The following is an 8,129-nucleotide window of genomic DNA, read 5'->3' as shown; positions in this document are numbered from 1 at the left end:
AGTTGGACTAGCCAGTCATATAACAAGAATGAAGAATAACTGATGTACAGTCCATATGTTCTACTAATATCCATAATACCATGTTAAAGAATCTAGAAAAAGTCCCTTGGCATATTAGGAGGACCTCCTATGGAGGTTTTGTGGATAAGGGTTGCACAGGGGGCATAAGAGTGTGCTTGGGTTGCAATCTGCACCTTTGAAGGAATTCCCACATCAATGAGATTATAGATCCATCAAAATATTGAGTTGCTTGATATCAGGGACTGTTTTTTATTTTTGTCTTTGTATCCCTGGTGCCTTAATAGGCTACTGCATGTGACAAACTAGGATTTAAGAAGGAAAAGTGGTATAAATGATGTCATGAAATGTATGCATAAAAATTATGGGCCTATGATATGGCAAGAGAAAGAGATAACTAGTATTGACCTTATGTGCTACGTTGCTATCCTCAGAGTTTCCAGGAAATGCAAACAAATTCACTGGCATAATAAGTGCCCTCTACTCTGTTTTGAATTTATTTGAGGATATGAAAAGAGGTGCATGGGATGGGGGGATATAGCACATACATGAGATAATACAAAGGAAATTCATGAATCCCTTGCAATCTATATCACTGGAGAGAATGCCAACCTTGATGATATCACATTTCAATTTGAAAGTATACTATGTGTTTTGTACATAGTAGGTGTTTAATAAATGTTTGTTGAATGGAGTTAGTCCCAATATAGATTCCACATGTTCACCAAATTACTGTTTTGTCATCATTAATTTTTATGCTTTTATTAAGAGAGTGATTATAAGTTGCATTTGGGCTATGTACAAGCTGGATTTGGTGAACATAAGTGACCTATATTGGGACTAATTAGGTACACGAAAGCAATAAAACTGTACTTCCTTTAAAATATTGTCTCATTAAAACTTTTCCCTAATTTATACCATCCTTCCTGCCAACTAGTCCAAATAAGCGAGCTTTTGCTGTACTAATGATCAGTAACATCTTGAATGGTTCATAATAACATGGGTACTTATGACTGTTATCTGGAAAATATTTATATGCAACTACTATAAATAGAAGTTGCTACCAGTATGAGCCAGGTCACTAATAAGTGAAGTCGCCAACACTTACCTCATTTAAATCCGGATGCAATATCTATAGCATTTCTCTGATTTATTAGTCTTATTTTTGTGTGTTTCTATATGGGGGTAGGGATAGTGGGGTGGGCCATATTTGTCTGGACCTATTATTTTATTGTTATCAGGAACTTCTGGTGAAAAAATTCTTGTTAAAGCAGACCAAAAACTGTTCTGCCATTTATATTCTCTCTCTCTCTCTCTCTTTTTGGCTAGGCAATGGGGTTAAGTGACTTGCCCAGGGTCACACAGCTAGTAAGTGTTATGTGTCTGAGGCCAGATTTGAACTCAGGTCCTCCTGAATCCAGGGCCGGTGCTCTACCCACTGCGCCATCTAGCTGCCCCCATTTATAGTCTTAGAAAGCTATGTGGGGACACTGAGAAATTAAGTCACTTAGCAGGGATCATACAGCCAATGTGTGTTAGAAATGGAAATCCTTTCTTGAATCCACAGCTGACATTCTTTGGTACGAGGGGTCACACTTCTTAAAGCTGTGTCCTACCTTTGTGGCTATTTTTTTTTTGCATCTGTCTGTGTCCATCTTTGCCCTCGTTCTCTCTCTCCAGATGGCTTTTCATCCACTCTATGTATCTTCTATGTATCTAGTTATTTTAAATGTCATCACTCTATTTAGAATATAAGCTCCTTGAAGGCAGGAGCATTTTTTTTCTTTCTTTGCATCCCTAGCAATTAGTGCAAGCCTGACACATTGTAAGTGGTTAATAAATGATTATTTACCAATTATTGTCTCCTACTGGTCTCTTCTCTCCAGTGACATGGTTAATGGGTTGATGGAAAAGAGAGAAAAAAGAGAAATAAAGAGGAGAGAAAAGAGGGAGAAACTACCTTTCCTTTAGTCTTCCCTGAAGAAATTCCCTGTGAAGCTGGAGTCCTTCACTTCTGAGATGGGGTATTTTTTTTTAAAATAAATTCTTATTCATGGTTTCTGTTTTCTATATCGTCATGGTTATCTCCAGTATCCTTTTTCCTCCCCCTCCAAGAGAGCCATTCCATACAACAAATAGTATTTTTCAAAGAATAGAAGAAATCAGAATAACTGATTGGTACATTGAAAAAGTCTGAAAACATGTGCGAAGTGTAACATTTATAGGCCTCTCACTTCTACAGAGGGGTGGGTTGGGGATGTCCTCTCCTATTTGAGTCCTGCTTTATCTTGACAATTTTGTTATATTCACTTCTGACTTTACGTGTGGTTGCTCTTTCCTTTTATATAGTTGTGGTTATTGTGCATATTGTTTTCTTGGCTCTGGTTCCTTTACTTTGTATCAGTTCATGTAGATCTTTCTATGCTTCTCTGTATTTGTCATATGCATAATTTCATACAGCATAGTAGTATTCTATTACATTCATGTACCACAATTTGTTTAGGCATTCACCAACTGATGGGCATCTACATTGTTTCCAATTTTTTGCTATCAGAGTAAGTGCTATATAAATATTAGTTATCATTTTCATCATCATCATCATCATCATCATTGTCATCACCAAAAGTGCTACTGTAAATATTTTGAACTGTGGGGATGCTTTCTTCTTATCAATGGCTTCCTTGAGGTATATGTCCAATAATGGTGTCTCTGATTCAAATGATATGGATGTTTTAGTCACTTTATTTGCATAATTCCAAACTTCCTTCCAAAATGGTGGTATTATTTCCACAGGTCCACCAAAATGTGTTGGAGTCCCTATCATTCTTTTTTATTTTATTTTATTTTATTTTTAATGTATGGAATAAAACAAGCAAGATGATTGCACACAAAACTACAGACCTACTATGCACAACTTGCTATTCCTTTCAAATATGCAACAAAACTATCTTGTAATTTTCTTTTTTTCCTTTTTTTCTTTCCTTTTCCCTCCCCCAACCATAGAGATGGCTATCATTAGACACAAATAGATGTACATATATGTCTGTGTGTGTGAAATTGTTCTATACATCTATTTATCAGTTCTTTCTCTGGATGTAGATAGCATCTTTCTTTATGTGTCCCTTATAGTTAATTTGGGTATTTATAATAGTCAAAACAAGTTATTCACTAAAAGTTGTTCTCAACATTATTCTAACATTGACTATTGCCAGTTTTTGGTCATCCTTGCCAACCTTCAGAATATGAAGTGAAACCTCAGGGTTGTTTTGATCTGTATTTCTCTTATTATTGGTGATTATTATAATAACATTATTATTATTTGAGAGCATTCTTTCACGTGATTGTGAATAATTTGCAATTCTTTAGAGAACTGCATGTTCATATCCTTTGGCCACTTATTCACTGAGGAATGGCTATTAGTTATACACACACACACACACACACACACACACCATATACACACACCCTTTATATATCTTGATGCCAAACCCTTATCACAGAAATTCGATACTAAGATTTTTCCCATTTGGCTGTTTCCCTTCTGTCCTAGGTGTATTAGTTTTTCTGTGCAAAAGCTTTTCAGCGTCTTTTAATCAAAAGTACCAATTTAATCTTTTGTTATTACCTTTATTTTTAGATCTTCTACCAATAGCTGTGAAAGGCATATGATCTACTTCTCTTCTAATTTTTCTCATAGTATGATTTTTAATATTAAGGTTGTATATCCATTTAGAATGTATTATGGTATATGATATAAGGTGTTGACTTAAGCCTAATTTGTGCCAGACTGCTCTTCCATTTTCCCAGCAGTTTTTTAATCAAATGAGTTTTTTTCCTCTAGGTAATTTGTATTTCCACTTTATCAAACATTGGTTTATTGAGATCCATTCATTCTGATTCTCCTTTATCTAGTCTGTTTCACTGACCTAGATCTCTATTTTTTTTAACCAATACCAGATGGTTTTGATGATTACTGCTTTATTATATAGTCTGAAGTCAGTAAGAGCTATTAACACTTTGTCACTTGTTTTGATCATTTCCCTTGATATTCTCATTCTTGCGTTTTTCCAAATGAATCTTGTTATTTTACCAAGTTTTATGAAGTATCCCCTTGGGGATTTGATTAGTATAGCATTAAAACTGTAAACTAACTTTGGTGCTATTGTCATTTTTATTATATTGGCACAGCCAATCTGTAAGCATTGAATACCCCTCTAGATATTTAAGTAGTTCTTTATTTAAGGAGCACTCTGTAACTGAATCTATATAAAGCTTTTATGTGTTTTGGTAGGTCAATCTCCAAATATTTCATGCATTTTGTAGTTCTTTGGAATGAGATTTTTCTTTCTGTTTTTGCTTCTTGGGTTTTAAAAATTATTATGTAGAAATGTTAATTTTCAAGAGTTTATTTTTTAGCCAGCAACTTTGCTGAAGCTATTGTCTCAATATCTTTACTGATTCCCTAGGACCTTCCAAGTATAACAAATATCATATCAGCAAAGAGGGATAGTTTTATCTCCTTTTAACTTCATCATTATGCCTTTAATTTCCTTCTCTTGTCTTATTGCTGTTACTAGCATTTCCAGAATTATATCAAGTAATAGTAAGGAGGATAGGAATCCTTATTTCATGCTGGTTTTTATTGGAAAAAAATTCTAGCGTATTTCCATTGGGCATGATGCTTGCTTTTGGTTTTAGACAGACGCTTTTGATATTAAATAAAGGTCCCTCTATGTGTATACTTTGTGAAGTTTTTAGCATAAAAGAGAGCTGTAGTTTGTATCTGCTGAAATAATCATATTGTTTTAGATGTTCTGATTTGAATATGATTAATTATGTTGATTGTTTTTATGATGTTAAGCCATGCTTTTATCTCTGGTATAATATCCTTGGTCATAATGAATGATTTCTTGGATAAATCACTGTAGTCTCTTTGAGAATTTTGTTTAAAATTTTTAAAAATTAATATATTAAGAGACTGACTTATTGTTTTCTTTGTGTTTTGTCTTTCCCTGATTTAAATATTGGGACTATATTTGTCTCATAAGGGGATTCTGATATGGGTGCTTTCTTTCTCAAGTTGGAGAATAATTTGTGAAAGGTAGGTACTAACTGATCTCTAAAAATTTGATAGAATTCCCCTGTGAATCCATCAAGACAAGGAGGTTTTTTTTCCTTTGGTAGTTTCTTTTTTTCTTTTTTTAGGCAATTGGGGTTAAGTGACTTGCCCAGGGTCACACAGCTAATAAGTGTTGAGTGTTTGGTATGAAGCCAATTTGAACTCAGGTCCTCCTGACTTCAGGGCTGGTGCTCTATCCATTGTGCCACCTAGCTGCCCCCTGGTAGTTACTTTACAACTAGATCTATTTCTTTTTCTGATATTATATTACTTAAGATCTCAAACTGGTCTTCAGATAGTTTAGGCATTTTATATTTTTGAAGATATTCCTTTATTTTGTTATTGAATAACTGTGCATAATGTTTTGATTACTTTTATTTCTTCTGATTTTGTTGTGATTTCACCTTGTTCATTCACTATTTTACTGTTTTGATTTTCTTCCTTTTTCTTTTTTAATCAGAGTAACTAAAATTCTAAAAAATTTCATTAGTCTTTCCAAAGAACCAGCTTTCATTTTTACTTATCATTTTTATAGTTTTTTGATTCCAATTTATTTCTCCTCTAATTTTTAGTGTCTTCTCTTTTGTGCTTATTTTAGGTTTATTTGTTGGCTTTCCAATTTATTCAAATGATTCAGTAAATTGTTGCTGTTCAGTTGTTCATCTGTGTCTGCTGTATCCACTGAGCCACCTAGCTGCCGTATTCAGTTAACTAATCCTCCCTTTTTCTATTTTAAGTATGTTTGTAAGATGTGACTTTTCATATGAGGCGGCATTTAATTCCATCAAAAGTAAAGTACAAGCAAAGCTTAGAGAGATGCAGGATTCTTGGCTCAGTAAGAAGGAAGATGAAATTCAGTTTTATGCTGATCACAACAACCCAAAGTACTTTTATGATGCCCTGAAGGCTATTTATGGGCCAAAGACCTACGGTTCATCTCCCCTACTTAGTTCTGATGGAGCCACATTGATTAGTGATAAAGACACGATCCTAGAGAGATAGGATGAACACTTCCATAATGTTCTCAACAGACCATCATCACTGAATGCTGAAGCCATTGACTGTTTACCTTAAGTTGAAGTCAATCCCTCCCTAGCTGAAGTTCCAACTGAAGACTAGGCTTAGAATGCCATTAGGTTCCTTTCATGTGGCAAAGCACCTGGTGCTGATTCTATTTCAGCTGAGATTTACAAGGTAGGGGGTCCATTGCTAATACAAATTGACTGAAATTTTACAGGTTATATGGCAAGAGAAGGTTATCCCCCAGGAGTTCAAGGCTGCCTCCATTGTCCATCTCTATAAAGGTAAATGAAATAGATTGTCCTGTGACAATCACAGGGAAGTCTCTCTCTTAGTCACTGCTGGCAAGATTCTTGTCAGTCCTCCTTAATAGACTGATCCTCACCTGGAAGATGGTCATCTACCTGGGAGCCAGTGTGACTCAGAAAAGGCCAAGGAATGGTTGATATTGGTGTCTGCCTCAGGTACTGTCAGTAGTGAGGGCTTATGGAAAATTATGTCAAAATTTGGTTGCCCAGAGAACTTCCTTAGCATTGTATGTCAGTTTCATGATGGCATGCTTGCCCAGATTCTGGATAATGGACAATGCTCTCGTGCTTTCCCAGTCACCAATGGAGTGAAACAAGGCTATGTGTGTGCTTGCTCCCATGATTTTTAGTGTGATGTTTTCAGTCATTTGTCAAATGCTTTCAGTGAGGATGAACACGGCACCAAGGTCAGCTACTGCACTGATGGTAAAGTCTTCAACTTGAAAAGACTACAAGCCAAGACCAAAACGGAGGGAGTATTGGTACAGGATTTTTTGTTTGCAGGTGATTGTGCACTCAGTGCAGCCTCTGAAGCTGAGATGCAACAAAGTATGGATAGATTCTCTTCTGCTTGTGCTAATTTTGGTGTAACAATTAACACCAAGAAAACACAGGTGCTCCTTCAGCCACCATCATACCATCTGTATATGAAACTATCAGTTACAGCAAATGGAGAAGTTTTGAATGCTCTGGATAAATTCGCTTACCTTGGTAGATGATAATAAGATTAATGCACACATTGCCAGAGCTAGCTCAGTGTTTGGGAGGCTCCGGAAGGAAAGTATGGGAGAGAAAAGGTATTAGACTGATTACCAAATTGAAGGTCTACAGAGCCTTTGTGCTGACCTCATTGTTGTATGCCTGTGAAGCCTGGACAGTATACAAGTGCCATGCCAGGAAACTGAATTGCTTCCATTTGGATTGTCTTAGGAAGATTCTGAAGATCACCTGGCAGGATAAGGTAACAGACACTGAGGTGCTTTCTCAAACTAAACTGCCAAGCATTCAAACTCTACTTCAGAGAGCACAACTCCAATTGGCTGGCCACATTGTTCAAATGCAAAACGTATGCTTGCCAAAAAGACTATTTTATGGACAACTCACACAGGGCAAGTGTTCACATGGTGGTCAGAAGAAGCGATACAAGGATATCCTCAAGGTCTCTCTTAAGAACTTTGGAATTGATTGTGTGACATGGGAGATATTGGCACAGGATTGCTCAGCATGGCATGCCCACATTAGAAAAGGTACTGTGCTCATGAGCAAAGCAGTATTGAAATAGATCAAGAGAAACAAGAATCTACCCCAAATGCTCACATGGACTAACTGTGTCCGACCTGTGGTAAAACATTCCAAGCTCAAATCGGTCTGATCAGCCACAGCTGTGCACACTAAAACTTGACTCTAGCATAGTGATGTCATTTTGGTCCTCTTTGAAAATGAAGGATAACAACAACAACAAATCCTTTTTTCAAGATCAGTATGTTTTGCCTGGATACTATACATACATACATACATACATATATATATATATATATATATATATATATATATTTTTTTTTTTTGTGAGGCAGTGGAGCTTAAGTCACTTGCTCAGGGTCACACAGCTAGTAAGTTTCAAGTGTCTGATGCCAGATTGGAATTCAAGTCCTCCTGACTCCAAG

The sequence above is a fragment of the Phascolarctos cinereus genome, unplaced genomic scaffold, assembly GCF_003287225.1.
Source record: "Phascolarctos cinereus isolate Bilbo 61053 unplaced genomic scaffold, phaCin_HiC Scaffold_726;HRSCAF=1367, whole genome shotgun sequence".
Lineage (NCBI taxonomy): Eukaryota > Metazoa > Chordata > Mammalia > Diprotodontia > Phascolarctidae > Phascolarctos > Phascolarctos cinereus.
Note: the sequence above shows the minus strand (reverse complement) of the source record.